The 26,070-nt window shown below is 42.0% G+C and overlaps 1 protein-coding gene and 1 long non-coding RNA gene across 2 annotated transcripts in view; both read left to right on the forward strand.

Annotated features, from left to right (window-relative positions):
* The window catches only part of ADAMTSL3 (ADAMTS like 3), a 538,572-nt gene that overhangs the window by 31,337 nt on the left and 481,165 nt on the right, over positions 1 to 26,070 (forward strand). The gene's annotated exons all lie outside the window — the stretch shown is intronic.
* On the forward strand, positions 14,877 to 25,566 carry LOC120985870. The gene is made up of 3 exons (XR_005775593.1): positions 14,877 to 14,887; positions 17,928 to 17,931; positions 25,371 to 25,566. It is a non-coding gene; the product is annotated as an uncharacterized LOC120985870 (long non-coding RNA).

The following is a 26,070-nucleotide window of genomic DNA, read 5'->3' on the forward strand; positions in this document are numbered from 1 at the left end:
TACAGTTCCTGTTTGTCGGCAGCACATGTCTGTTTGTACAGGGTGATGTGCTGCCCAGAAATTATGATTTTAAGTGCCACATGAAAGAATTTGATTTTCCGCCCGTGTTACAACACCTTTACATAAGATTGTTGTTATTAATAAGAGTTCCCACGAGCATACTGCTGTGAAGAGGAATCTGCACACTGCCTGTGGCATGAATACTGCTGCACAGTGTCCCTGGTGTATTTTCCTTCGCCTTAGAAAATTTTATTTTTCGATGTATCTTGAACTTCTATCAAGCAATGAGAGCTATCAGCCAATCATCATATGGGTTGGACCAGTTTAACAAAGAATTGTCAGCATACTCCATGTTACTTCTAACCTTATACTTGAAATCACTGTCTAAAGGTGGACACAGGCCTTTGTTTAGGTCTGTTTAAATCTTAAAAAAACTTTTATGATGGTTATTATGCTTTGATTGTATGCATTTTTTTTATAGTCTTTTAAAAGAAAATTCTTGCTATTCCATGACTCTGCTATTCATGACACTGAGTATATATTCTCCATGTAAGACTACATGCACACGAACGTTGTTTGTTTCCGTGTCAGTTCCATTTGTTTTTGTGGATAGGATGCAGACCCATTCATTTCAATGGGTCCGCAAAAAATGCGGACAGCACACCGTGTGCTATCCGCATCTGTATGTCCGTTCCGTAGCCCCGCAAAAAAAATATAACATGTCCTATTCTTGTCCGTTTTAGGCATTGTTACAATGGATCTGCAAAAAAAAACAACTATGGCATATGGATTTGCGGACCGCAAAACACATACGGTCGTGTGCATGTAGCCTTATCGTGTGAAACTAGAAATTCAGATTTTCTCAGCATGTGTTCTTATTCCTGTACCATAAAAGCATGTATTCAGGTGCACCAGACCATCTCTCTTGGCAGGAAGGTTGCTTGAGGCAGCCATTTTCACTGTTCTCTCCAAAAATATATACTTAAAATTATAATATATATATATATATATATATATATATACACTGCTCAAAAAAATAAAGGGAACACAAAAATAACACATCCTAGATCTAAATTAATTAAATATTCTTCTGAAATACTTTGTTCTTTACATAGTTGAATGTGCTGACAACAAAATCACACAAAAATAAAAAATGGAAATCAAATTTTTCAACCCATGGAGGTCTGGATTTGGAGTCACCCTCAAAATTAAAGTGGAAAAACACACTACAGGCTGATCCAACTTTGATGTAATGTCCTTAAAACAAGTCAAAATGAGGCTCAGTAGTGTGTGTGGCCTCCACGTGCCTGTATGACCTCCCTACAACGCCTGTGCATGCTCCTGATGAGGTGGCGGACGGTCTCCTGAGGGATCTCCTCCCAGACCTGGACTAAAGCATCTGCCAACTCCTGGACATTCTGTGGTGCAACGTGACGTTGGTGGATAGAGCGAGACATGATGTCCCAGATGTGCTCAATTGGATTCAGGTCTGGGGAACGGGCGGGCCAGTCCATAGCATCAATGCCTTCGTCTTGCAGGAACTGCTGACACACTCCATCCACATGAGGTCTAGCATTGTCTTGCATTAGGAGGAACCCAGGGCCAACCGCACCAGCATATGGTCTCACAAGGGGTCTGAGGATCTCATCTCGGTACCTAATGGCAGTCAGGCTACCTCTGGCGAGCACATGGAGGGCTGTGCGGCCCTCCAAAGAAATGCCACCCCACACCATTAATGACCCAATGCCAAACCGGTCATGCTGGAGGATGTTGCAGGCAGCAGAACGTTCTCCACGGCATCTCCAGACTCCGTCACGTCTGTCACATGTGCTCAGCGTGAACCTGCTTTCATCTGTGAAGAGCACAGGGCGCCAGTGGCGAATTTGCCAATCTTGGTGTTTTCTGGCAAATGCCAAACGTCCTGCACGGTGTTGGGCTGTAAGCACAACCCCCACCTGTGGACGTCGGGCCCTCATATCACCCTCATGGAGTCTGTTTCTGACCGTTTGAGCAGACACATGCACATTTGTGGCCTGCTGGAGGTCATTTTGCAGGGCTCTGGCAGTGCTACTCCTGTTCCTCCTTGCACAAAGGCGGAGGTAGCGGTCCTGCTGCTGGGTTGTTGCCCTCCTACGGCCTCCTCCACGTCTCCTGATGTACTGGCCTGTCTCCTGGTAGCGCCTCCATGCTCTGGACACTACGCTGACAGACACAGCAAACCTTCTTGCCACAGCTCGCATTGATGTGCCATCCTGGATAAGCTGCACTACCTGAGCCACTTGTGTGGGTTGTAGACTCCGTCTCATGCTACCACAAGAATGAAAGCACCGCCAGCATTCAAAAGGGACCAAAACATCAGCCAGGAAGCATAGGAACTGAGAAGTGGTCTGTGATCACCACCTGCAGAACCACTCCTTTATTGGGGGTGTCTTGCTAATTGCCTATAATTTCCACCTGTTGTTTATCCCATTTTCACAACAGCATGTGAAATTGATTGTCACTCAGTGTTGCTTCCTAAGTGGACAGTTTGATTTCACAGAAGTGTGATTGACTTGGAGTTACATTGTGTTGTTTAAGTGTTCCCTTTATTTTTTTGAGCAGTGTATATATATATATATAGTGGAATTTGCTCTAGTAGACAGGCTTGCGGACAGAGTATAGAGGCAACGACAACGTCTTTGACTTAAATAGTTCAGTGTTTTATTCACACATAAGTAAAGTGACAACAAAAAGTCAGTTTCAAGGAAAAAACAGTCACCTTAACTCTGGTGTTTGTTCACACCAGGCAGCAACACATAAGTCCTTGGGTGAAACAGAAGTCCACGTGCTTTCCTCCAAACACGATAGCAGGCGTTAATCCCAGCCCAAACTCTCAGGCTCCAACACAGAGACTGGCAAAGCTCCACTGTCAGATGGAGGATAATCCACACCAGCTGAGACTGCTGGCTGGGTTTTATATCCCTAACCAAAACCCGGCCTGGAACGTGGGGAACAACCACCCATCCTGCACTTTGGCTGCTCCCAGTAAGAACCAGGCCCGGATCGGCTTTACAGCCACACTAAATAATCAATAGTGTCAGTCAGCACTAACTGCCGCTGACACTTAAAATGACCGGCTCTTACCTCACCAAGGCCAGGAACCTCGGTGACACATATCTTCCGTCAATGGCGGCCCCTTGCGCTTTCCTACTATATATATATATATATATAAAAGAAAAAAAGAAAGGTACAAGGCAGCAGTGGATCTTTTATTCAGCCCAATGCAACGTTCCAGGTCATCTCAATGGAGCCTTTGTCAAGCAGTGACAACAGTGCTCAAAAACAGAGTATATAAGCAGGTAAGTTTCCAATTACATATCATTATATACAATTAATCAATAAACATGATTTTTACATAGAAAGGTGATATCCATAAAATGTAACATTATTCCAATGTAAATTGCATTATATATTCAAGACGTGAATCAGTGATCAATAAAAAATAAATATTGCGATACTCAGAAAGACATATATTGTATAAAATTCATGATTGTGCCCATTATCTATTAACTAAAATTCATAAAGTGCATTTGTGCTTTTGTGTGTTTATACTAAGTCATGAGGCGCTCACCCATAACATCATCAGCCATGTGGAGTATACTCGGTGTTCCATGAAGCTCAATGCGCCTGCGTGGACATCAAACAGCGCGAAAACTTCGGATATTACTGCGCATGCGTCAAGTAAGTATACCAGAGTCTCTGCCCAAAACCAAGATGGGGAACGCTGGATGTTCCCTATATACTGCGCATGACCCAAGCGGACCATACCGTATTGTATTAAAAAAGAGAAATTAATAAGCGGTATGCAATAGATGAATAAATTATATGTTTTCCAGGAAGAGATTGGTGTCCATAAGGGGAAACATCGTATCTATAGCTAAAACCAGAAAAACTGTCTCCACCCCTGTGGGTTGAGAAGTGGGGACACTATCAATGTCACCGGTCCCCACCCCTACATCACTCATAATCCCCTACGGAGGAAAGAAAGCACGGGGAGAAATTAACTGCTTATGGTATACAACGTCCATCTACTGGTATTTAAGGTGGTGAAAACCCCACCTAATGGGGGTCTCCCACCAAAAATATATCCCATATGGGGAGAACGGCACAATATATATATATATATATATATTTACACACAGCACATTAGTTCTCCGTTTGTCTTTGCATCTTGTTATATTATATATGTGTGTGTGTGTGACTTGGTTTGTGGAAATAAAAGTGGCAAACTAAGTGTTACCAGCAAAAGACTTTCACAACATTTCATCCTCCATATCATATGCCAAGTGAAACTGCTGCCTAGAATTTAGGACAGGAAAATGCCAAAAACAGGCCCCTGAACAGCTTTCCAAGGCTGGGAAGAAGCAACATGGAAATTCACTTTAGGTCGTTGTCCAATAGTAAGCTGCAGTATATGTTTAAAAGGGTTAATAAATGAAGACAGGGCCCGGTATACGGTGGTGAGGGGAGAGGTCTAGATTTGAGGCCAAGAGAATTAGAATTTATTAGGCTGAAATGCTGGCAGAAGTTTGCCATTTTGCTAACTTTTTCATGAAAAGGCGTTTTCAATTTTTCTGCACGTTATGGTGGACGCAGCATTATTTTTATGTTGTGGTATTAGTAAAGGGAAATGTATTGGCAATAAGTAAGAGCGAAAGAAAAAAAATGTAAAAAAGTAAGAATTAGAAGTAAATTCAGTTTTCCCTTTAGTTGGGTATCAGTGTTAATTCTTATTTTGCAAACTTTGTTTGTTAAAGTTTTGCTTTGGTACAGCCCAGAAACTGTTAATTACGGCTCCTGTTGTGGAAGGAGGGGCCCCAGTCTTCCCATCTGGCCTGCATAGAAAGTGTTACCACATCCATAGCTATAGTGATGGACCTACAAAAAATAACATCTCTGAAAAACTCAACAGAAATTGAGAATTTTTACCAGCGTAAAATACTTATTTTGAGACAATAATATTTGATGTGTCTACTTGATAGTAGTTGTTTTGTTGACTGAAGGCTAGTTGATCATTTTAAATGTGTGTAGTGATTTTCATTAGGATGTAGCTGGCATTTATTGAATATCTGTTGGTAATACTAAACAAATATTTAGCATTTTCCTACTCACAAGACCTGGGGAGATGAGATATTGGAAGTTATTTGTCATGAAAGAAACATTTGACCATGGGTGGATTGACCATTTAGTCATTTGGGCAGTTTTCAAGGGCTTGTGGCAACAGGTGGCCCATAGCCCTTGGTAATTCCCCAGGCCGGATTACCCTTAGTCAGCCCCTGCTTTGGATATATGAATTACTTTACTATAGCATCCTTTTCTGTGCTACCAGTCCAATCCAATCCTCCAGCCACTGTTTCTTTACCAACTACAACCGTGATGTGCTAGGATATGACACGTGACTGTTGCAGCCAATCACTGTCCTCAGCGGCCTGTGATTTGCTGCAGCAGTGATATGCCGTATACCAGACATCATGTGTATGTCACTGCTCCCACACAAGATTTGGATGCAAAAAGCAATGACATTGGAAGGAGAGGGAAGAGACATTACAGCACAAGGGGAGGAGCTGGGATCAGTTAGGGGTGGTGGCCTTGGGCACTTTGAAAGAAGGTTAACGCCCACCTGGGCATTTGGTTCCTCATTTGCATATGAAACAGATTTCTTTTTTCCAGGAGATGGAAATGCCAAAAAGGGGAGGAAAGTTATGTTTTAATTGAGGTTTAAAGGCTATGCACATTTTTGGGGCATTTGTTATGATTGCATTTTACATATTTTGGACAAAAAATATTTTTTTCAATATTTTTTTATTAAAACTGTTTGGCCATTTCTGAGATACATGGGTTAGAAATTAGTCACAATCTTTTTTTTCTCCGAATCCCGTCATCTGACGGCTCATAGGTTGCTCTTATCTCTGATCTCCTGACCTCATAAACACTTATTTTAGCCATATTCTTTTCAGTTTGGTAAGAATTGAGCTATGTGAGTGTTTATGAGGTCAGGAGATCAGCGATAAGAGCGAAACATGAGCTACTAGATGATAGGATTAAAAGAAAAAACTAACTGTGACAGCTTACAACCAAACAGACAGATTTTTAACCCTTGTAACTCAGAAACAGTTGAACGGCATTTTTAATAAAGACAAACTGAAAAAAAATTTTTTGACCAAAATGAGTAATATGCAGTAATTAAAAGAAAAATTGCTCAAAGGTGTCCATAGTCATTTAAGTATGTCACAGTCTATTAGCATTAGTTTAATAGGCAAAATCAAGGTGACTAACTCCCTTTTAATTGTCTGCAATAATCAGGTACAAAATATGGATTAGACAAACCACTTTTGAGACATGGCCCTTAGTCATCCATTCATTCTGTTATTGAAAAACTACAATCCAAACTGGCAGGTGTATGTGGAAGCACAGGGCAGATGGTAGAATGAAATAGTGTTTTGTAGGCTGATCTTCCTGCCTTTTCTGTTTGGAATCCAAGAAGATACAGCTTTATGTCCTGGCGTGTTTGAACAGCTTTCAAAAATGAGCTGAGAAGAAAGCAGTTGTATGCTTCAGGCAAACCGCATTAGGTAGCTGGAAGATTTGTTATGTTGTCATTCCCTTGTATTACTATACCACTAAAACATAAGGACAGACCACCACTTGGCCATATGGACAGTTTTCAAAATGATTTTATCATGGATATTATCACTACTGATGAGAAAAGAAAAATATATTTGCAGAAAAATAGAAGATTTTTTTTTTGCCAAACACCAATTTAGCTATAGCTTGCTGGAGTACATTTTCCAGGCCAACTGAAGCTGAAAGTATACAATCAAATGGCGGAATTTGTATGAAGTCTTGTCGTATATCCTTGTCTATCTTCCATTAGTTTTATAATGTGCATGTTTCTAAGCTTTTTTTTTTTTTTAACATAGATATAATATCTGCAAATTGAGTTGTGTAATTGTATTACTGATATTACAACAATAGAAAAATAGCAAATAAAAAAGTAAAAGGAAACAATATAAACAACCTAGTGCAATAATTATAGAACACCGATGACACATTAAAGGGGTTGTTGCCTCTCTCCATTACAAAAGTCCCAACCACCAGGTGGCCAGTAAACAGCGGGCTGACGCTCTGTTGTTTCAGTAGCTTCTTCACAGTGCATGAGAGCTACAAAAACAGTGTAGCACACAAGCCATGCTGTTTCCATTGCTCCCATGCACTGTATCCCAGCCAGCTGATGGTCGGCACTTAGTCCCATTTCGCCACATGTGAGATAGAGAATACATCTGGAATACGCTTGTGTAAATAACCCTTATATATAAAATGCTCTTCAAAAATAGACATAAAGGGGGTAATTTATTAAGACGCTTTAGACACTGGTCTGAATAAACTCTTTTGCTGCCGGTGGATCCGCCAAAGTTATGTAGAGGCTCCGTCCTCTACATAATTTCGGCGTATCGTGCCTTTCTAAAATGTAAGCTAGCTTCCTACCTGTTTTACATTTAGACCATTTTCTACACCTAAAACAGGTGTAGAAGATGATGAATAAGATGAGCCTGCTGGCCCATCCTCTTCCCTGCCCACGCCATACCTACTTTTTTTAGACCTGGCGTGACCGGGGGGAAAGTTGCAGATTGCAGCGCCTAACCTTTGCGCCACAATCTGCGCCAGAAATACACCTATTACAGGCGTATTTCTTAAATGACCCACAAAGTTTCTAGTGCAATCCCTAAGGTGATGCCAATGAATGTTTGTAGACTAGCATTGTAATAATTGCAGATAATGTTCATAGTGCTCAGAATTTATTTTATCCTTTAACAGTTCATTCCAGTTCAGCTGAAAAACACCAAGAGAGTGATTTAAGTGCTGTGTGTGAACGGAAACACTGGAGATTTTAATATGAAGTTTTTTCCACTCTCCCCAGACACAGCAGCCAAAGCTTATTAAATTACTGTAGAGTTTCTGCTGACCATAGTCACTCTAGTCACTGACAATAACGTGTTTTCAGATTATATGTTCAGTAAGTTGTTTATAAATGTAAATAATATTCAGTTGTAAGGCTGGGCATACGTAGATCAGGTGTGTCCGACTAGTTGTTTTATACCAGAGCCAGTTAAAACTGATGTACGGTATATGTGCACTTGAGTGCATGGTTTGGAATTCATATCCTGAAGTGCCGGACAGGTAAATGCTGCATGGAATCTTTTTCTGTCCGGCGATGGGAGACATACATTTTATGCAGCTTTTATAATTATGATAGCAGTAAATATGAAGTTTTATTCTGCCAAATTATGCTCCTTAAGTGCCCAGCAGGTGGAGCTTCACTGAAGTGCTCTCTGCCTTGGGTTGCTTTACAGCCCATCCCCTCTGCTCTGAATGGCAGTGTAACGGATCTCCTGGCACCCCGACTGGGTACCTCCATTGATGGATGCTCCTAGTGCTTCCCGAGGGCTCCAAGCACTCAACTTGACACCATAACCACCACAGACCCCACGAACTGACGCAGCTTGGTTGGGGTCTCATCGTCCTCCACCCACGCTGGACCCAAGAACGGGCTTCAGCTTCCAGTGGGTGAACCTCTCCTAAATCCAGAGAGCAGGAACCATGAACAAGCTCTTACAAGAGCTTATACTCAGGGGAGTATTGTGATATAGCAATTCCCAAGAGTGTAGTTATCCCATCCCCCAAACATGAGCCAAAACCTCATGAAGGGGTCAAGCAGGTCTCTTTATTGAACACACAAAATTGACTTATATATACATTTTCCAACAAGGGTACCACCCCCGTGGACCTGGTTGGGAACTGAGGACATAACATAGCAGCCAATCCTTACAGTTTAAACACAAAAACTATACATTCAACAAACACAATGGCATTGTCTGTGACGCAATTAACAAACACAATGGCATTGCCTGTGATGCACTCAATAACAGAATAGGCATTGTCTTTGACGCAATCAACAAAATACCATTACCAAAACACAATGGGCTCTGCCTGTGATACAATTACCAAACATAATGGGCTAACTTAATTACTCACAGCCAGAAAACACCCATTTTTCCCCAAAACACAGAAAACACCTCAAAACCCCACATATCCCCATAATTTATACATCCATGGATAGCTCTGATCTGGGTGAACAACATATCCAAAAATCACCCAGATCCAAGAAGGGGTTCCCGAATTCCATGGAAGTCACATTTGGCCGACCGCAAGCATGGCTTTCCTGCCCAAAACAGTTCCACAGATTCAGGCTGTGCAGCCGGTCTGTCTTCTCCTTCAAAGTTAGTATATGGTCCATAATCCTGAGGCAAGAGGCTGGCAAACAGGCCCCTCCAAAACCCAGTGGCGAGGTTATTTTTGCCAAAGGCAGCTTAAGCATCCAACCAGAACAGCACTACAGCTGTCACTCAAAGCATAGGGGAGGGGCTATGAAGCAGCCCAGTGCAGAGAACACAACAGTGAAGCTCCACCTCCTGGGCACTTGCAGGAGTAGAATATAGCAGAATAAAACTTCATATTCACACTAATTGTGAAAAGTTCCACAAAACATATAATTGTCCTCCTCTCCCCAGCCCCTACATAGTGCTGCAATTTAAAATGGTAAAAAAAACTGCTGGCAGATGTCCTTTAACTAATGTAGAGCTGCCAGACAAACCAATAAGAATAATCCTGTCATTACAGATTAAAAAATAGCAAGTTTGGTTGCTTGGGCAGCCCTAATATTATTTATTTTTTAAATTGTCCCCAATATCTTTCTTTTAGCACTTCTTTAGAAACTGCCAGCCTACGTTACCAGCTTTAAAAGCTGCTTTTAGACATTTACTAGGTGAGCTGTTCATAGATGCCAAAGCCAACTTTGTGCTTGGTTTACTGTAAAAATGAAATCTAAGATTTATTAAGATGGAGTGTTTAATAGTATGTATGCAGCACGTTACAAACGTGACAGTGAATAGACTGCAGAAAATAAATGTCTGATGTTTGAATAGGATTTCATGGAATGTAGTGCTTAGTGATAAGATTGTAGTGCAAAAACAGAAATAGAGATTTTCATTTGATAAAATATAATTTTAAGAGAGTTGTATTTGAAAGCTCAGTAAATTTAGTCTTAGAGGAGAAGTACCAACAACATTATAAAAAAGCTATTTTACTGGACATTACAGATGTGAAAAATCTTTACTTTGAGCTGAGGCATTGCTTTACTTCACCTGGGGGCAAAAATTATATTTAGAGATGAGCAAATAGATTTAAACTAATCGGATTCCCAAAAATGTGCCTGATCGGGCAGGTCCATTTGCTGATCACGTCATAGAACGCCATTCTGTGTTCACATTGTGACCTGAGAGCTTGTGTTTTGGCTGTGTGGACAAAAGGCTAATGCAGACACAAGGCAGTAATCTAGCAGTACTCAGGTCACTATAGGGAGATATAATTGGGTAGCTTTTAGGGTTTTGGCAGGGAAAGAATAGAGAGTGAGAGACTGGTAACTCTGAGTTGTGTGTTGTTTCATAGTTCATACAACTGCTAGCAAGTTCTATCCTGCAGCAAAGTCATTTTTTTCTGCATATGGACAGCCAGACAGCTTTTTTTTGTAAAACAATAAACCTCAAGTCTCTACATGTCATAATCTTATAGCTAGCACCCCAATAGCATACATTCAGCTGCAAATGCTGAACAATTAAACCCCCTTTTTTTAAATAAGTACCCTTTTCATCATATTTTCAGTGCACAGAAGTGCATCAATGTACCCATGTTAGTGAATGTGTTGCATTAGTTCAAGATACCGTTCAGTTATAGCAAAAGCATTTTAATGCAAAATCTGCATTACTATACCTGTGTTACTGCATGCATTTTCCTGCCAAAACTGCATTTCTGTACCCATATTAGTGAATGCGTTTTATTGCTTAAACTTCATTACTATACCCATGTTAGTGAATGTGTGCCAAAACTGCATTATTATACTCGTTTTAGTAAAAGTTTTGTATTGTTTCAAGATACCAGCAAAAGCATTTTACTGCAAAAACTCCATTATTACCATTGTAAATTGGCAATACCAGTGTGCAGTGTGTTTGTAGAAGGGGAGGAACATTTAATTGCGACTGTCTTTAAATTACAGAAAAAACACACTTTTGCTAGTAGCGTTTAATAATCGGAGGAGGAGGACAACCAAGAGGAGTCGGCGGTCGAGGAGCACGAAGCTGATGACAACAATGACACTGGCCATGACCAATCAACTCAGTGGGGGCAGAGCTGGAAAATACTGGGTCTCAGGCAGGCTGGTGAGCCTGGCAAGCTGTATGCTTGCTTGCTTACGTACTGATGGGCGTATCGTTAGCATGAAACTATCTGATGATTACTGGATAGCCATGCATTTAGACTCTCACCATCAAAGCAAAATGAGGGAATGTTTTCCTGTTGCTGAAAGGGAGGCAGAATTGCTGTATTAGCAGAATATAGTTTCCTGCCGCTTTCGTCAAGCAGACGTGTTACTCTCACATTTCTGTCCAGAAGGCTCCTGTCCGCCCCACGCTCAAGCACCCATCCGAAACCATCATCACTACCACAAGCAGCAGAAGCTTCAGCAGCAGTAGCAGACAGTTCAGTTTCATAAACATGATGGAGCCGGGGTTTTTTTTATGTGCTGCGCCAGGCTGGCGCAAATCAGCAACTGGAGACATGCCAATTGAATAACCATGTTCAGTCCTGCCTGGACAGTTGCCTTTCTGCACTTTGTACCCATGTGCTATGCCAGGATTAGCTGAGCGGAGTGAGCTCCTGCTTCTGCCTGCTTCGCTAAGCTAAGAGAACTGCATGTGAGCTCTTAGCTTAGTGAAGCCGGCACTAAATGTGTCCTCCGTACTCTGTACACCGCTGACCAGTCAGTGGTGTATAGATAAGTAGATTTTAAGCGCACAGCGAAACGTTCACTTTAGGGAGTAAGAGTAATAAAAATACTAAATACATTAATAAACTATATTACAAAAACTATTATTGGGGACACGTTCACAAAAAGTTATACAAATGTTTATTTACTCTTTAAAGAGGACCTTTCATCGGTCCAAACATTGCAAGATAATTATCAAGCTACATAGAGCGGCGCCCAGGCATCTCACTGCACTTACTATTATCCCTGGGCGCCACTCCGTTCGCCCGCTGTGTCCTCCGGTATCTTCACTGACTTGGTTATACTAGGCGGAGTCTGCCCTGTTTCACCCTGGGCGTTCCTTCTCCCAGGCTGTATCGCTGTCCAATCGCAGCGCAGAGCTCACAGCCTGGGAGTTTTTTTTTTCTCCCAGGCTGTGAGCTCTGCGCTGCGATTGGACAACGTTACAGCCTGGGAGAAGGAACGCCCAGGGTGAAACAGGGCAGACTCCGCCTAGTATAACCAAGTCAGTGAAGATACCGGAGGACACAGCGGGCGAATGGACCGGCGCCCAGGGATAATAGTAAGTGCAGTAAGATCCCTGGGCGCCGCTCTATGTAGCCTGATAATTATCTTGCAATGTTTGGACCGATGAAAGGTCCTCTTTAATTAGGGTAGAACAAGTTAGTACAGTACTCATGTACAACTTGCATTTTGGACTTAAAGGAGTTGTCTGAGATTTTGATATTGATAGCCTATCCTGAGGATAGGTCATCAATATCAGATCAGTGGAGGTCTGACAAATCGGCTCCTGCTGTTTGAAGAGGCCACAGAGATCCAGTGAGCACTGCGGCGTCTTCCTAGGCCAGTGATGCCACGTGGCTTAACGGGAGCTCAGCCTCATTCAAGTTAATGGGGCTGCACTGCAGTAACTTTCTATTATCAAAAGGAGATTTGACAAGGGAAAAATTTGCGAAGAAAATGTCTCTAGTGTCAAGATATGATCCTCTTTTTGATTGAAAAAAACATACTATATGTGAATATGAGAGCTTGTGATCGTGATGTGAAACGACCCTAATACACTGGTTGACAGGGAGGGACACAAAACAAAAATTATGACCTTGGTTACCATGCTGTTGTATATATTGCTTGCAGTAGAGCAAAATATCTAAATATATAAAAACTCAACAATTTGGTCATGTCAGTAAAATCCATGGCCATTGGCCAGTGGTGAGTAATCTGTTCTGTTTGTCCTTGTAAAGTTGTTCTCACTTCTGTAGTATATGAGGCTTGAAGGATTGTAATATACTAATATTCTGGCAATATTATTAGGGGGTGTCTGCATGATCCGTAGTTCTGACTGTTTCCATAGGGGATTTACATTTCTGTATTCCCTTCTAAAAAAGTCAGCATAGTCCAATGTTAACTACATGTCACATTGGAAGTGCATAGTACCAGTTTGTGCTCTAGAAAATGATTTTTCCATTTCTAATATACGAACCACGAAATAATGTAAAATCTGCAGGTAGAATGTTATAGAGCAGGAGGAGCTCAGCAGATTCATATACAGTTTTGTGGGAAAAGATTCAGCAAAAGTTTTTATTTTTATACATTTAAATTTGTGTTTCAGAAATTACATTTCTAGTTCAGTCATACTTGAGGAGGCGTATCAGTGATTGATAGTTACAGTATCTCTCTCTACACACTTACACAGAGATGGTTATTAATCACTGATAATAGCTGGATGGGCTCTCTTGAGCTCAGAAAGAGCAGAGATTGAACCCTTTAAGTACCAGGCCATTTTTGGTTTTGCATTTTCGTTTTTTCCCATCCCACGTTCCAATAGCGATAACTTTTTTATTGTTTCGTTCACATAGCCATATGATGGCTTATTTTTTGCATGACAAGATGCATTTTTTAACGGCACAATTTAATTGACTATTTCTGTTATTGAAAAACAGGAAATACATTCTTTGTGGGGTTAAATTAAATAAACCCACAATTCCACCAAGGTTTTTCGAGCTTTGACATCACGGTGTTCACGGTATGCTAAAAATTACATGACGTTCTTATTCTGCAGCTTAATGCGAATCCAGCAATACCAAACTTGTGTAGGTTGTTTTATTTTTTTACTACTTTAAAAAAATTTTACTTTTCTTTACATCGCCATTTTCTGACAGCCATTTTTTTATATTTTGGTTTACAGAGCTGTATGAGGGCTTGTTTTTGGCGTAATTAACTGTTACGGCAATTATATTTAAAAAATATTTTAATAGTTCAGACATTTTCGGACGTGGCGATACCTAATATGTTTATTTTTTATTGTATATATGTTTTTATATGTAAAATTGGGAAAGGGAGGTGATTTAGACTTTTTATTTTAATGTTTTTTTTTTTTACATTTTTGTAAAAAAAAAAAAATATATATATATTTATTAACTATTGGCCCCCTTAGAGGTCTAGAACCTGGAATCTTTTGATTCCCTCTACTATTCACCCTAATAGATCTCTATTAGGGTGAATAGGATTTTCACAGTCTCCATTCTGACCTGTGCCTCATGCACAGCTTAGTATGGAGAAAGCCATGGCAGCCATGGATCGGAGCCCCACGATTTCACTGCCTTCACTCACAGGTGCAGTGATCAGTGTTGATCGCTGCACCTGAGGGTTTAAATGACAGGGCGGCGTGATCACGGCTCCTTGTCAGTGCGGCCGGGTGCTGGCTGTATGATACAGCCAGCGCCCGCTGTGTATGGAGCAGGCCTGCTGCAGAGGCCCGCTCCATACATCCCCTGCACCACGATGATGTACCGGTATGTCATGGTGGCTTAAGGGGTTAAATCAATGGTTTAAATTCAGATCTTTCTGCCCATTAATTAGTATTGTAATCAAACAGGAGTGTGCATAGATCTCACATGGCTCCATGGGAAACTTAGTAGTTTGTCTCCCTGCTCCAAGTTTCCCAGTCTCCTGGACAATGTAGAACACAAAGTACGACCTGATGAATTTCCTTTTTTTTTTTGAAGAATTTTTGATCCAAAAAGTTTGTAATTAAAAAAATGTTGCCCTCCATCTCACACTTTACCTGACTACTATGTTGGAAAAAGTGAAACAGGTGTTTAATCAATATGGCACCATGTTTCTCAATGTACACTCATTGATAAAAAGTTTGTACGTCAACGGACCAAGAAGCAGGTGCTGAAATGGAATGAAACTTTTTATGTGTGAATGTAGTGATGATATTTGCAAATGATTACAGTATTTGAGAGAAAGGATTTGTTTATTGGGTAAAACTATACAATTGAAAGGAGGCTCTAGTACATGTTGGGTCACCTCTAGCCTGGATACAAGATGAGATACAATTGGGCATTGAGGCATACACGTTCCTTATGGTATCCTGTGGCACATTTGCCCACAGATGATGCAGCTGGGCCTGTAGATCCTGCTCATAAATGCTTGATTGGTAATAAATCTGGCAAATGGGCAGGTCAAGGAAGTGTTGCAATCTTAGGGTGAACACATGGGGCCACAGGATGTCCTGCACACAAATCTCTGAGCTGTTAGTGTCCTTCGAATCAACAATAGCGCTGACTGTTATATGCGATGGCTCCCCAGATCATCACACCAGCAGTTGGGGCAATGTGTCACTCCACAGCAAAGGCAGGATTGGGGCATGAGGCCTGCATACTTCTCTAAATCCAGTGATTTGCCGCCCCCCCCCCCTCAAAGTCTGTCAAATGGGCAAAATGTCTTTGAGTGTGTCATAGAGGCAGGTCTAACAGTCAACAATCTCTCAGCAAGAGGTACACTAGCCTCTGAGAGCTTTCTCACAGAACGGCATGGGAAGCACTTTTACACCCTCTTGTGTCAAGAGCCAGTGTCTAATCAGACCACGCAAAAACAGAATATATGAACTAATGCTATATTCGCTATATAAAATGAGTATGAGGTACTTAGCAAATATATTTTGATCAGAATCATTTGTTCCCATCCACCACAGTAAGATGATCTCTGAATGGTAACCTACTCTATATGATACCTCTGTCTGAGACAACTGGCCCCAATTTAATTTAGGGAGAGCAGGCTCCACATGTCTAATGTGTCTGCTCTAAATGCTACTTCTCTTTGTGCCAGCAGGCCTCAAGTGAATTAAGGGAGAGCGGACTACAGCTATATGTTTCACCAATGTTGCACCAGCATTGGGAAAGAATAGGGCTCAAAAATTGTAAACATGCATGTAATGGTATTTATTTTCCAATTATTCCAATCTTGTATCTTCATTGTTGAAATTTGAATCCCAGTTAGAAGGGAACATATTGCATATAAATAACTTTGTAAGCCTTCACGGACAGGGTTCTCTCCACCTCTGTACCAGTCTATCATAAGTTCATGTTTATTCTTCTTGTTTTTAAAGGATAACTGTAATATTTTCACTCAAAATTCAATTTTCATATATGTTGTTGCTGCTGTGGTTATAATCCATAATCACTAATTATTGTGTTCACATACCACTTGTTTAATAAGATTCCGTCCATAGCAACCTCTCCTCACAAGACTTATTTCTGACTATCTTGTCAAGATGGCCGCCGATGCCCTTACCCTGAGGCTAAGACCTCCCTCCCTAACTACCCAGAATTCATTTGGCTCATCTCGGGAACGCGCAGCCTCACCCCAACCAATTGACTTTCTCCAGACTTAAACACGCCCTCTTTCTCCTGAGTAGTTGATCGCGAATATTCTAATTGCAAATTTTTATCGCGAATATCGGCACGCAGTGTTCGGGACTGCCCACTATTACGTCCTCCGTCTTCTGTATATAGAAGATACTATAGCACTAACACCTAGCAACGCTGTTTTAGCCGCACCACTGAAATGCCTGGCAAAGGAAAGAACATGCTGCATTTACTAGGTAATTCCATACCTATACAAAAGTATTAACTAGGGAACTAAGGTAAACTTCCATAGACCAATCCATATACATATATAAAAAAAAAATGACAGTTACCCTTTAAATGATAATATGTATGTTAAACCCCCCATTTTATAAGTCCCTGGCACTGTACTTTGTCATAACAACATATCAAAAGTTTTGATCTGTGGGGGTCCGAGCACTGAGACTCCCACTGATCGAAAGAAACGCTCATATAGAACGCGCGCTCTCCTCACTGAGAGCTGGACTCAATGGTAAGATTATGTGCCTGTCTTGATTCCATGTCCTGCAGCGAGGAGGAAGAGTGTGCTATGTGAGACCTTCTCTCTCCTAGTTATTAGCATGGATCTTAGCACTTGGATCCCTACTGATCAAAAGATATAATCTGTCGCTGTGACATGTCAAAGATTTTCCCAAAGTATATACAAACTGAAACACTAGGAGTGAGGGCCCTGCTCACAAGAGCTTACAATCTATGAGGAAATGGGGGTGACACAAAGGGTAGTTGATTGTGATATGTAGTAGTCAACCCACTATTGTTTAAAAAGCAGTGGTGTAGGCCGATCTGCTTTGGGTGTGAGACTGTTGGAAGATAGAGTTCAGTCCTGAGGAGTTGGTGGGGGAGGGGTTACTCAGGGAACAGTCATTTTAGGAAGCTTCATAAGCCTGCCTGGAAAGATGTGTTTTTAAATTTGAGGGTAGGGAAGTTTGGAGTTGACCTGATATTCCGGGGCAGAGCATTCCAGAAAGTAGGTGCAGCTCGAGAAAAGTCTTGAAGACGGGAATTATGGAGGATTTTAATCTTATGTTACTAACAGAACGGAGAGCACGAGTAGGGTGGTAGATGGATGTGAAGGAGGAGATGTATGGAAGTGCAGCGCTGTGGAGAGCTTTGTGGGTGAGGGTGAGAAGTTTGAACTATACTCTGTGGTGGATGGACAACCAGTGAAGTGACTGGCACAGGCTAGTAGCATCAGTATAGTGGCTGTATAGAAAGATAAGCCTGGCTGCAGTATTTAGGACATACTGAAGGGGGGGAGTTTAGTAAGAGTAAACTAATTAGTAATGAGTTGCAGTTGTCAAGACGAGAATGAATCAAAGCAACGTTAAGAGTTTTGGCTTTTTCCACTGTAAGAAAAGGGCAGATTCTGGAGATATCCTTGAGGTGCAGAAGCCAAGAGTTAGCAATTGATTGGGATATGAGGAACAAAGAAAAGATCCGAGTCAGACATGACCCCAAGACAGTGGGCATGTTGCCCAGGAGCTATGATAGTGCTGCAGACTGAAATTGAAATATCAAGTTTAGGTGGGTTAGTAGATGAGGGAAAGACAAGAAGTTTAGTTTTTGAGAGGTTCAGTTTTAGATACAGAGAGGAGAGAATGTTAGAGACAGTTGCCAGACAATTACTGGTGTGTTGGAGTAAAGCAGGGGTGATGTCAGGGGATGAAGTGTAAAGTTGGGTGTCGTCAGCATAGCGATGGTACTGAAAGCCAAATCTACTGATAGTCTGTCTAATGGGGGCTGTGTAGAGGGAGAAGAGTAGATGACCTAGGACTGAACCCTGAGGATTGAGCAAATAATACACTAAAGGAGCAGCCAGAGATATAGAAAAAGAACCAGGAGAGAGTAGTGCCCTTAAGGCCAATTGAGTGGAGCATGGTGAGGAGGAGTTTGTGGTCTGCAGTATCAAACAATATAGAGAGATCCAGAAGAAAGAGTAGAGAATAATCACCATTTCTTTTTGCTGTAGTAAGGGCAGTTTCTGCAGAGTGGAGAGGGCAAAGATTGTAAGGGGTCAAGAAGAGAGTTTGAAGAGAGATAGTGTCACTGCCAGTTCTGTGAGAAGGTCTGGCAGACGTTCTTCTCTCCCTCTTGTATGATGTTCTTTGTTTTGGTTTCACTTTGTCATCTCCTTTCCTTCTGCCAGGTGTCACTTATTTAGACTAATCGTCTTCCTTTATATTCCTCTCCCATACTGCCTCACTTTGCAGTTTATACTACATCCTGGATGAAGTGTTCACTGCTGGAGGCTGCTTCTGCTGTTTGCTCAGATAAGTCCTTTACTTTATTGTGTTTCCTTGCTGGTTTGATTCTAGGTGACCCTGACTCTGTCCGCATTAAGTGCAGGGAGCCGGTGGTCGTGTCCCCTCACTATTATAGGGTTTTCAGGTGTCATACAGACTTAGGTACGTGGGCATGCAATCGTCTACCATCGAGACCCTTGCATGTGCATAGCAATCAGGGAGAGCTCTTAGGGTTTTATAGGGCTCACCTATAAGCTCCTTAGTTTGGGATCAAGCCAGTCGCTCGTTTATTCATAAGTTCCAGCTATCTGCAAACTTCACCCATGTCATTATAAACCGCCATAACCGTCTTAAGCATGGATCCGGTTTCAGCCTTGATTGCATGCAAGGTCTTTCGCTGGAGGTAGCAGATCTCTGTAAAACTGTGTCTCAGTTTCAGGTGACCGGTTCTGCTGGCGTTCATGGAGTTTGTTCTGCGCCTAAGATCTCGCTTCTGGATACGTTCTCCGGGGGTAGTGAGAATTTTGTTTGCTTTAGAGAGGCTTGCAAACTCCATTTTCGCCTACTTCCCCATTCCTCTGGTGATAAGGAGCAGAGGGTGGGGATCATCATCTCGCTGCTCAGGGATAACGCTCTGTCTTGGGCCTTTTCACTGCCGGTGGGGGCACGGCCCCTCTGATCGGTGGACTAATTTTTTGTAGCCCTGGAGCAGATATATGATGACCCGGATCGTATTGCTCTAGCTAAATCTAAACTGCGTTTTTTATGCCAGGGTAAACAGTCCGCAGAGATATATTGTTCTGAATTTCAGAGCTGGGAGGCTGATACTGGTTGGAATGATGCTGCACTCCGAAGTCAATTTTGCCATGGTCTTTCGGAAAGATTGAAAGATGCATTCGCTTTTCATGAGAGACCAGCGTCAGAGTCAGCCTATTGCTACTATTGGCAAGGTTGCTGCGGAAATTTAAGGTTTGCCGTTTGCTTGTAGTTCCCGTTTTCTCCTACCTGCCAGGGTGGCGCTAGACAGCAAGAACATTGTTTGTGAGATTTTTGTAGATGGTGGAGCAGCTGTCAATCTCATTGATAATCAATTTGCAACAACGCATGGTTTCCAGGTATGCACTTTGGAAAAGGATATACCTGTTTTTGCTATCGATTCCGCTCCACTTTCTCAAAGATCGTTAAAGGGCATAGTTCACAATATCCGTTTGACTGTGGGTGACGCTCATGTTGAGGATATGTCATGTTTCGTCTTAAGCGGATTACCTACTCCTCTAGTGTTGGGGCTACCCTGGCTCACTAAACATAACCCCACCATTGATTAGCAAGCAAGGCAAATAAATGGTTGGAGTGAGTTTTGCAGAGAGCATTGCTTCACGGCATCTCTTTCAGAGGTTTCTACCAAGACTGTGCCATCTTTTCTCTCTGAATTTTCGGATGTGTTTTCCGAGAGTGGTGTCCAGGAGTTGCCCCCTCACCGGGAGTACGACTGCCCTATTAATCTCATCCCAGGCGCCAAGCTGCCAAAATCACAACTATACAATCTCTCCCAACCTGAAAGGGTCGCTATGCGTACTTATATCTCTGAGAGCCTGAGAAAGGGACACATCCGACCCTCGAAGTCACCTGTTGCCGCTGTTTTTTTTTTGTTAAGAAAAAAGAAGCTTCTTTAAGACTTTGTCTGGATTTCAGGCAGCTGAACCGTATCACGATTCGTAACCCATATCCGCTTCCTCTGATCCCGGACCTGTTTAACCAGATTGTTGGGGCTAAAGTTTTTTCTAAGTTGGATTTAAGAGGGGCATACAACCAATCAGGGTCAGGGAAGGGGACGAATGGAAGACAGCCTTCAATACCCCTGAGGGTCATTTCGAGAATTTGGTTATGCCCTTTGGTTTGATGAATGCTTCGACCGTCTTCCAACATTTTGTGAACAGCATTTTTTATCATTTAATGGGGAAATTTGTACTGGTGTATCTAGATGACATTTAGATTTTTTTCTCCCGATTTCAAGACTCATCAAGGTCTTGCTGATTCTGCGAGAGAATAAATTGTACGCTAAACTGGAAAAATGTGTGTTTGCGGTTCCGGAGATTCAATTTCTTGGTTTTGTTCTCTCTGCTTCTGGTTTTCGGATGGACCCTGAGAAGGTCCGCGCTGTGCTTGATTGGGAGCTTCCTGAGAATCAGAAGGTGCTGATGCGGTTTTTGGGTTTTGACAATTATTACAGAAAGTTCATTTTTAATTATTCCTCTGTTGTTAAGCCATTCACTGATATGACTAAAAAGGGGGTGGGTTTTTCCTCGTGGTCGGTAGATGCGCTTAAAGCCTTTTCTAGTATTAAAGAGAGTTTTGCTTCCGCTCCCATTTTGGTACAACCTGATGTCTCTCTACCTTTTATTGTTGAGGTGGATGCTTCTGAGGTGGGTGTGGGTGCGGTCTTATCTCAGGGTCCCTCTCCTGCCAAATGGCGACCGTGTGCCTTTTTCTCAAGGAAACTATCCTCTGCAGAGAGAAATTACGATGTAGGAGATAGGGAGTTGTTGGCCATCAAATTAGCTTTTGAGGAATGGCGCCATTGGTTAGAGGGAGCCAGACACCATATTACTGTGTTTACCAACCATAAGAATCTGGCCTACTTGGAATCGGCCAAGCGTCTGAACCCGAGACAGGCCAGATGGTCTTTGTTCTTTTCTAGGTTTAATTTTGTTGTTACGTTCCGCCCTGGGGTTAAAAATGTGAAGGCGGATGCCCTGTCACGTTGTTTTCCGGGAGGGGGGAACTTTGAAGACCCGGGTCCCTTTTTGGCTGAAGGGGTGGTCGTCTCTGCTCTTTATCCTGATTTGGAGGCAGAGGTTTAGGCAGCCCAGGCAGAGGCTCCTGATCTTTGTCCTCCTGGGAGGTTGTTTGTGCCTCTCGCTTTACGACACAAGGTTTTTAAGGAGCACAACGATACTGTCCTTGCTGGGCACCCGGGGAGTAGAGCCACAATGGATCTCATTGCTCTGAGATTCTGGTGGACGCCACATACTGATGACCTATCCAGAGGATAGGTTATCAGTATATAAGTGTCGGAAAACCCCTTTAAAACATTGTACACCTATCCAATAAGTTTTATGTTTTCAGTACCCACTGTTCTTTACTAGGTTACATTGGTGGAATATATTAAGACTCTCTTAGGCTGGTTGAAGCAATGCCCCCTACTGAAAAGCCCTGTCCATTTGTAAAACTGTGTGAGCGGCATAGAAAGCAAAACAAATTGCAACATGTTTGCGCAAATGATGCACAAATTTTTTTAACGCCACCTTTTTGGTACATAGGCCATGATAAATATCTCCTGTTCAATTTTCATTTACTAAACGTCTTTGTAATTTTTTTTTTGTGTGATTTTGGATATGCTTTGAAATAAAGTTAAAAAAAAAAGGAATGTGTCTTCCAGAGTAACATACTGACGTCATCTCTCAGGACTGCTGTTTTATGAAAAGTGAATCCCATGTTTAGCTTAAATAGATGCATTTAAGACAACACCCAATATCTCTATATATGTTTAGTTATCTATTTTATATGTATTAATATGTAATCACATAGCAGGTTGAACTTTTGCTGCCCTGAGAAGATTAAGTAAAACATCCTGCTGTTTGCCGTTGGACACATTTCTTCAGCTCTATCATGTGCAGTTTTAATATTTCAGGATACACAATTAATAATCCCCTTGCCTGTTTTATGTCATCACAATTGTAAGCTGTGTATCTCACTTGCCAAAGGTTAACTGGAAGTCTGACTCACTTTCCCAATATTTTAAACTCCTGCTTAACTCTTGGAGTTTAGTTGTATGACTTAAAACTTTTGTTCTGCCCATGGCCAATTATTTGTTGGCTTACGGTTTTCTCTGGAAGCTGGTTGATGATACTAGAATTGTTTCCATACTTTGAAATATTTGGATGAATGTGCTTGTAAGAAGATTGTGGGTTACTCGTTGTTAAAATGTACTTTAAACATTAGTCATAGTGCGCAGAGTTTATCAGCAAAATACTGTCCCCACAATATAAACTCCCTGTCCTCTGAACAAAACATAGAGCAGATCACTTCTGTTCTTCATCCAGGTAGCTCTATAAACGAAGGACGGTGGGATGAGTCATGTTCAAAGCGCTATCTTTAAAGAGCTTTTCCTGGCTGCTGATATTAATGGCCTATCCTCAGAATAGGACATTCATATCCGATTGATGGGGTCCAGCACCTCCACCGATCAGCTGTAGCTGCTGCGTCTGGTTTCTGCAGCTCAGTTGGGCTTTCACTTGCATAGAGTAACCTGGCATGGCCACTACACTTTAAACTGAGCTGTGCTTCTGGTAATGATCAAAGTGCTACTTCCAGCACCAGAGGCTGCAAGGAACAGCTTACCGGGGGTGGGGTGCAGAGTATCACACTCTGACGATGAGATATTGATGACCTACCCTTAGGATTGGTTATAAATATGAGGAGCCCAGAAAACCTTTAAAATAGCAAGTAGTTTATTAGCATGGTGAGAATATGAAACTCTATCTCTCTATCTATCTATCTATCTATCTATCTATCTATCTATCTATCTATCTATCTTTCTGACTGCCAATCTGTCTATCTCATCAATCTGTCTCTCTATCGGTAATGAACCAAGATTAGATCACCATAGAACCCTACGATGATCTAAATTTGGTCCAGTAGTACTGTGGGGATCTGGGCATCTCAACCATTATGTAGACCCTAAGATGTGTGTTAAATTAGCCTTTTTATGAATTACTGAGGGCCACTTCCTGAGGTCTTCACTTTACAAGGCTGTGTGAGACTATACCATTGATGGTCTATCTTTCATCAGTTGGGGTCTAAACTCCCAGACCCTTGCCACAGTGAATGGGACCCTTCATTGTTTAGGCTGGGGCTATAGGGCGATTGTGGGTCATGGTCGTGGCAACTTGTGAGTTGTGGTGTAATCCCATTCAGCTCTATGGCTGTGGTGTTACACAGTGATCCTTGGTTGTGCGATGGAATTTGCAGCAAAAATCTCAGTGTAGCCCCAGCCATTTCAACTTCCTAAGATACAGCAGTTCATACTTTCTAATGGCTGCTCCTGAGTTGCAGCTCCTATGTAAACGATGAAGAGGAGGTGACGCCCATGCAAGCTATGCGGTCTGTTCACTGCAGTGATCAATTAAGTCACAGAAGTTTAATCCCAGAGCTCAATCATTGATGGCCTATATGAATAACAGACCTAGGAAAGTTTTTAAAAATCAGTGCAGTGCAGTGTGTTATAACCATACTGTGTCACAGAAGTGATAGCAATCATCTGCTTCCTGCTCTTTACCTATTGAATATCCCTTTACATCATGCATTACATGTGATCTATTAAGGGGTTAACCGTAATATCTGTATACTTTCACTAACTAAGGTGAGTCGCCAGTTCTTCTCTTGCTTCCCTTCTAAGCCATCACATCCCTGCAAAATTGTTTCAAGAAATATATTGCTTTGCATTACCTAAATGAAAACAGATGGAAGGAAGCTTGATTTTTCAGTTATGATATGAACATAATAAAGAAAATATTAAGTGGTATGGGAAATGCAAAATTGTGTTTCACTTTCTTGTGGTTGTTCAGAATGAAAACCGCTTAGAATCCACAGGTGTGGAGAATTCCCATCATCCTTATAAGTGTATGTTGCAAATGCACTTTGCCCGGGAAATATAACCTTGTCATTACTTACGGTATAATGATAGGATGTCATCTGCTTTATGATTACTGACAAGATGCTGCCAGTTTAACAAAACAATCCTATACAAGACACAGAGATTTGGCAGGAAGCCTGGCCCCATCACATCTCATAACACCCAGTTATACAAGTGTCGAAAGTGAATGAATTTCAACCATAAAGCTATTGTTTATTGAAGATCGGCATCAATCGGCACAGTCTGATGGTGACAATAAATGCCGTTCGTGGTGAGGTTTGCAGTTACATAAGGCTTTCTTTGCTATGTAGTGCACACCTAGGCAAATTATGCTGATTTCTAGGCAGGGAAGATCCTGCTGCAAGGTCTATCACAGGGCCCTCTTTACAAGCAATTATTGTATCTGGTGTTTTACTATATGGTTAATGAACTGTTGGGCCATGTTTGGCATCAGTACCCCCTAAAAATGCACATGGTGGGGGGCACTGCACTAGAAGCAGAATGTGCTCAATGGTATCTGACTAGAGGCATAAAAAACACAGCAAAGTCGCAGTACAAGTATAAAAATGATGCCACTCCCTCAGCCGAATTGATGATATCTTTGGATGCACATCTGTGAGTGTTGAAGTTTCTGAAATTATTTTTTTGCCCAGGGATGTATCTGATCATTCACCTGAATGGATGTCCCTATAGTCCTCCTCGCCCTCCCCCCTTGGTAGTTGGAGAGTGCACCCCTTTTGGTTATCAGTGACCATATATTGGATCAACTTCAGTCCGTTATTGCTTCTAATGTTCCCTACTGTAATCCCTTGATGGTATGGGAGAACTTTAAATGGAACCTGTCATCAACTTTATGCTGACATCACTGAGGCCAGTATAAATTAGTGACATAAATGCTGATCTCAGCGGTGTGTCACTCATGAGCTAAAAGTAAGTGGTTGCTGAGAACCAGCATCATAATCATTGCAGCACAGGCCTGGAAAAGAGTCACATCTACCTGAGAAGAGTCCTGGTTATTCCTAATCTCCTGCTCTCTCACCCACCTGCTGATGATTGGCAGTTCTCTTCTAGAGAGAAAGGGAGAAAACTAGGTAGAAGCCGGTCAGTCATCAGCAGGTGGGCAGGAGAGCAGGAATTCATGAATAACCATGACTCTTCTCAGGTGGCCGGGACTCTTTTCCAGGTCCAGTCTGCAATGATTGTGATGTTGGTTCTCGGCAACCACTTACTTTTAACTTATAAATGACAGACCGCTGAAATCAACTTACCTGTCTCTACTTTATACTGCCGTTAGTATGGGCATCATAAAGTTGATGACCAGTTCCCTTTAAAGCATATCTTAGGGGTTGCTAATAGATAGCATCGGTACAGTGGGCGTCTCCTTCTCCCTGGCTTTGGACGCAGTGGACCACGTTACAACCAGGGAGAAGGTGGGCTGTTTTTTCTCCCTGGCTGTGACGTGGTCCGCTGCGTTCGGACCGTGCCACAGCCAGGGAGAAGGAGACACCCACTGAGAAACGCTAG

The sequence above is a fragment of the Bufo bufo genome, chromosome 1 (assembly GCF_905171765.1).
Source record: "Bufo bufo chromosome 1, aBufBuf1.1, whole genome shotgun sequence".
Classification (NCBI taxonomy): Eukaryota; Metazoa; Chordata; class Amphibia; order Anura; family Bufonidae; genus Bufo; species Bufo bufo.